General features: G+C 47.5%; 1 long non-coding RNA gene across 1 annotated transcript; it reads right to left on the reverse strand.

The window, feature by feature from the left end:
- Positions 1 to 392: 392 nt before the first annotated feature.
- Positions 393 to 3,974, reverse strand: LOC120965367 (uncharacterized). Its single transcript, XR_005758216.3, has 2 exons — positions 2,690 to 3,974; positions 393 to 826 (listed from the first exon to the last, which is right to left on the reverse strand). It is a non-coding gene; the product is annotated as an uncharacterized lncRNA (long non-coding RNA).
- Between the last annotated feature and the right edge of the window lie 2,473 nt (positions 3,975 to 6,447).

Raw genomic sequence — 6,447 nt, forward strand, 5'->3', positions numbered from 1 at the left:
AACCCCTATACTCATCGAATACAATCAAGAAGGACGTAGGGTTTTACCTCCTTCGAGGGGGCCCGAACCTGGGTGAACACCGTGTCCCATTGTCCCTTGTTACCATTGATCCTTAGACTCACAGCTTGGGCCCCCCTACCCGAGATCTGCCGGTTTTGACACTGACAGGTATCCCTAGCCCACCAGGGTTCAAGTCATGATACTCGCATTTGTCATGGATTTATTTCAGGATTCCCGGTGATCTACGGGTCATTCCGTGCTCGACCCTGCACAGACCGCACATGCTCGTCAGACAGTACAACACCATAGGATCCACATCGTGGTTTCCCAGCATTCCAATTCTACGGTCTCGTCGATTTTTTCTACTTTATGTGGGATCAAGAAATAGCATGTACAGGGGCCTTCACACCCAACACACAAAGTAGTATAGCATGTTCTTTCACATGTTTTACCATTAGTCGTTTGGTTCGATCGATCACAAGCCCCTGCTGCTGAACAGCAAAGCGACTAAACATGCAACAAATCACCAAACTCCAATTTATTATTATACACCAAAGGCGCACACAAGTTTAACCGAAGAACGATACTAAAAACTCAGTCGGCTGATAGGTGGATCATCAAAGGAGAATCAATGCATCCAGAAGTAAGGCCAACATAGGAGAGGTGCACCACGCGAGAGACATAGCCAGTCGAGGAAATTCAGCCAGTGATCCTCAGAAGAACCCCCGGACAACGCCACCCCCACGCTGCATGGTAGGCTTCACATGCCACCTAGTCCATGACTTTTGCTCCTAGCGGACACACCCTTTGATTTCCCTCCTTTTATCTGCAAAATTGCCCAATTTGTTAGCCACTCACATATCAACCTGATAAGCATAATTAGAACATTTATTAGCTTTTTTTCAAAAACAACAACTGTTTCTGCATCTCCAAATTGTCCAAAAGATAGCAGCCACACCAACTAACACCCTTTTTTGGTTACATCATGTTGATTTTTTTAATAGAGACACTAAAGCACAGAATCAGATTAGTAGGATTGATCTCAAATTTAAAGTATATTTAAGAAAACCCCACACTAGTCTATTGCTCTCATCTTGACCACAAAACACACAATTTTTGGGATCTATCCAGCCACTCTTCAATAAATGGTCTCTAGGTAATACGCTATTTTTGACCATCAACCAAAGAAAGACTTTGATTTTTGGTGGAATTTTATTTTTTTCTTAAAACAATTGTGACAAACCACAATATTGAACAACAAGGTGTCTATAAAGTATTTTGACTGTAAAAAGACCATATGCAGTTAACATACACTCAATAGAATCCTTGTTGTGAGACATCACATTCCATCACATCTCATTTTGAGGCTATCCCAAAGAGCTAGAGTATCACCTCACAAAGTTCTTCTAAATCTAAAACCCTCCCAACCTCTCTACAAGGCATCAGTTGTAGTAATATTCTAATCAGAACTCAAATTATACAGTATAGCATCAGAGATTTTAAGGGGTTTATAATCCACCAACAGTATTCCCAAAAATCCAGCATTCTTGCCATTACCACTTTTTTACAATATTGGTAGAATGTGTATTTAATTTTCATGATACTGGACCAGAAATGGGAGTCCCCAGTCTTAGGTTTAGTTCCAAAAAGGCAACCATTCCGAAGATGCTTGTTCAGGAGAATCATGTGCCAAATACCATTTTTATTTTCTACCATAACTATTTAGCAGACAAGTTTTGTTCATGAGTTCAAGATTTAAAATCCCTAAACCCCCTTAATCTTTAGGTCTAAATCAAGTGTTCCACTTTACTAAGTGTTATTTTTTTTCTTATTGTCATCTGCCTACCAAACAAATCTAGCCATGAAAAAATTGGCTCTTTTCTTCACATCAACTGGGATGGGGTAGAAAAACATCATACATAAGTTGAATATCCCCCTCTATTGTTAAATCTTCTCTCATAGTGATAGTTATCAAATCTCTCCCCTTTTGTTGAAACTACCTTGCACGCCTGCACCACCATAAGACCTAGCCATCCCTTCTTGCTCACCAGATGGCGGCGTAGCAGTCAAGCCTTACCACACATCGATTGCTTGCCCACCAAATTCTCTTAGGGGGCGGACCAAAGCATCTAAATACCCAAAGGTAGCACAAGGCGCATTCTCCTTAAGTGCTTTCCTATTCCACTAACCTGGACCTCCTATACCAAAAACTTCTAGTCCAACCGCCCAGGGCCAACTACAGAAGGTTCTATGGGTAAAGGCCAAAACCCTAAAACTCACCCCCTCCTTGCTCAATATTTATCATCACAACATCAATGTAATCTAAGAAATCCACCCCAAAAACAAGCATATCCTTTGTAAAATTGGCAAGGGTAGCTGGAAAATTACCAATTCTCATAGCCTTTTTGACTAGATTTCCACCAATAACATCGAAATTCCATTTAAAAACTATATCATCACAAATTTTGATATTGTGGGTATCAACATCAGAAAGATCCAAGGACAAACCATCCTCATAACAGTATTACGATCAAAATCAATGACATGATCAACTTCCATCGGAAAATCCACCGAAGACTTTTCGAGCATGCAACTAAGATATCCTAACACTATTTCTCGCAACTACAATCCTCCCAACTGTTAGTTTGTACATGAGGATGTAAATATTTGTAGAGATCAGCAATCTTACTTGAAAATGAAGCAGCAAAACGATTGTAGGAGTCGTCGACTCCTCCCCGGCAGCAGCCATAATTGACTGCATGCCAGGAAGACGCCTACTCGTCGGCGGCGCGCTGTGCAAGCGCCTGGATCCGCGCAGAACGCCGGGGGAACCGAGGGGAGCGACGAGGCAGCTGTGAAATCACCCGCGCCACATTTTGCCTCGGCACCACCCGCACATCGTCGTCGGTCATGACAGGCATCACCGGACAGTGTGGCGGTGACCTTGTCGCCGTGGTCACCACCCGCACACCATCCCAGATCAGATTGGACGAAACCCAATCATACGACGCGTAGCGGTACCACCGCGCGCGCTGCACCGGATCGTTGGATTCCGCCTCCATCATTGCCCAATAGAGAATCTCGAGCGGGGGCTTCCCTGAGATCCAACTTTGTTCCTCCTCTGAGGCCTCTTCAAACACCCGACGTGATTCCTGATGCATCTCCTCCGCATCCCTGTACTGCCCACAGATCTCGCGAAGCCTCGCCATCTTCGTCTCGTCGCTACCCGCGATTGCCGCCGCCATGATCTCCCCCCACGCCAAAGGCCCTTCCATCACCGAGATCTGAGACGAAGGTTGGAGGGGAAGAAGAAGGGGATCGTCGACACCCTCGTGCCTCGCGTGTAGATTTAATGCTTGCCAAAGTCATAGGTATTCATTGCCCACATCACGGGTTCCTCGAGATTAGTGTGGGATCAACACCGTTGATTTTTTGGAAATTATTATGTCCTGGATGTTGAGAAATCATCTATTAGGGGCCATCCTATCACGATCCCAATGCCAAGTTGTACTCCACTAAAACTAGAATTGGCATCCGTCCATCCACGGAACGAGCACAAGCCAACAAGATTACACCAAACGTGACGCTGCACCAGTTTCAGTTTCACAGGTACGCTGCCGTGGGAAAGCGAAGAAATTGTTGGTAAAGTGAGAGGAGGACAGCATGGTAAACGATGTCTGGTCCAGGTCCCGTCTGCCACCCGCCACACCGCAAACGCACCATCCAGCTCACTTTTGCCTGGATTGTGTCGATGCGATGCAATGCAATTCCCTGGATGCCAATTGTTTGGTGGAACCACAATTTCAGTCTTGACATACGTACATGACCCATGACGCATTGTCCGGCCAAACTTCTAAATGCAATACACGTAGGCTAGAAATTCCCCATTCGGAAAAACAAGAGGAAGAAGTTGACCTCCGCATCCTGGTGCCGGAGAACAAAACGGCCGACAGATGCAGCATCGTTAATGTGGAAAATTGATCTCTCTCAGAAAAAGAAAAAAAATGGAAAGCCGATCCTGGCACGCACAAGTCTCTCTCGGTGACAAACGCGTGCACTGTTGTATGTATTTAGGTGACGATGGAAGCCGCGCTAGGATAGGAAGTTAAGTGATCACGCATCGATCATTCGACATGCACCAAAACTAGAGTTTTCACACCTGACAGTCACGCCCACCTAAAATGGCACCCTTTGTCAGTGATTTTTTTGCGAGGCACCCTTTGTCAGTGTTACACCCTTCTCACGCATTCTTGATCGTGAAGCTTCTCGTATGAACAAACAAGTAAATGGCCAACGGAACGAGGGCACACGAAAAAAAGCCGCCGCCTCCTCCTTCAGAAAAAAAAAAAGCTAAGGTTTCTACCTCCCGCCGGCACCGCCGCAAGTCCGCCTCCTCTCCGATGGCTATAGGGCCATGGGGCGCGGTGGATCTCGGCAAGTGCCGGCGGGAGGACTCCGTTTTTAGTCGTTTCTTTCAGTTTTGCTAGGGTATGTGTCCTGCTTAGGAAGACGAGAAGGCGGCGGCTCCCTGAAGATGGAATAAAGGTCTCCCCGCCTCGCCCCCGTTCCGGCGGTGCGTCTAGCACCGTTGGTGGACGTGTGGAGGTGTGTCTTCGACGGATCTATTTTTGATGGATTTGCTCGGATCTCGTCGTTGTTTGTCTACGTTTGTGTGTCTTCGAGTTGGATCCTTCTGATCTACGTTATTCTTCATCTGGGGCGGTTGCTGTTCTGGTGTGCTGATCCTACGGGGCCTTAGCACGACAACTTTCCGACTGTCTAGTACAACAAGTTGTGCCCGACTCCGGCGATGGAGGGGCGATGACAGCGGCGCGCCTTCGGCTCGCTTCAGTGCTTATAGTCGTTGCTAGGTGGTCTATGGATCTGGATGTAATCTTTATTATTTCTAATATTCATTGTACTGGCATGATTGATGATGAATAGATCACAAATTTTCCTGAAAAATAAGTAAATGGATAGAGAAAGTTTGTTGTCAGTCGAGTACCTCGGCAGTCAGCTAGGAGTACTTAAGCAGGAGTGGCCGTTTGAATCAATCAGGCGGCGGGAGATACGTACTCCCGTTCCGGAGAAAAAGTAGGCTAGTGAGCGGACCTAGAAGGACACACTGAATCTCACGCGGACGCCGCGGATGTGCACGTACGGGCTCGAGTGCGCGGCAGCGGCCGCGTGTATGCGATGAGGCCGGATTCTACACGAGTGAATCAGCAGTCGGAGAGAGTCCATTCCAGGTTAAGACCAAATCCTCTTGCCTCGACAAGACTTCCTGCCGAGACAGACGCGTCCGTACGTACGTGAGCCAGCAGCAGTCGGCACACACGTTTTTTTTTGGAAACAGAGGCATGAGATTTGCGTCATCTATTAAATAAGGAATCTATTAAATAAGGAGGGAATAGAGTTTAGAGAATTACAACACACCCACACATTCGGCATGACAATTACTCGCCCAGAAAAATATTCCCTAATTTCTTTGCGCCTGCGGCCATCCAAAGCTTGGTCTCGTCGACGATGGCGGTGAGCAGGATGGTCGGTGGTGCACTTTTGTGGCAGAACACCCGTGCATTTCTTTCATTTCAAATGGTCCACGAGACGAGCATGGTGAGGGAGGCCATAGCTTGCCGGTTAGGGTTGCGGTTGTCGGTTCTCTTGTCCCACCACTGGTAGACGGAGTCGTCCATGAGCCACTCGGATGTATCCATGTGCGCAAGACCTAGCTTCTCAATGAGAGACTTCCATAGCCGGATCGTGTAGAGGCACTTGAGAAAAGGTGGGCTCCCGATTCTTGCTCCCTATTGCAAAGCTTGCAAAGGCCACAATTTGGCCAACCTCGACGCTCCAAGCGACCGGCGGTCCAAATCCTATCTTGCAACGCCAACCAAGCAAAAAACTTAACCTTTGGGAGTGCCCATGCCTTCCAAACCATGCGATCCAAGGGGGAGAGAGTCATGCCTAGGAATTGAGCCTTGTACGCGCTGGCCGCCGTGTAGATCCCATCGTTCGCATGCTTCCAAACGATGGCGTCTTCGGTTTGCTCATGAAGGTGGACGTCATTAAGGAGCATCCAAAGAGTGAAGAACTCCCTAATGTGGGCGATGGAGACAACCGTGTCCGTGTCATGATTGATCTCGAAGATCCAAGCGTTCCCCCTGAGGGCCTCACGGACCTTCCAATTCTTTCTTCTCGAGGCCGCAAACAAGAGTGGCGCGATATCCTTGGGTTTGCGACCAAGAAGCCACGGGGAGGCCCAAAAAGGCGTTTTGAAGCCATCCCTTACAGTGATAGTCGTAGAGGCATAGAAAAACTCGAGGTCCTCCTCCGTGCACGGGTTTCCAAGGCCAACCCATAATCTGCGGGGCTCAGTCCATTCATACCATAGCATTCGGCGCCGCAAAGCACGTGCAAACTTGTCGGTGTCGAGCACCCCGAGGC

The sequence above is a fragment of the Aegilops tauschii genome, chromosome 5 (genome assembly GCF_002575655.3).
Source record: "Aegilops tauschii subsp. strangulata cultivar AL8/78 chromosome 5, Aet v6.0, whole genome shotgun sequence".
Classification (NCBI taxonomy): Eukaryota; Viridiplantae; Streptophyta; class Magnoliopsida; order Poales; family Poaceae; genus Aegilops; species Aegilops tauschii.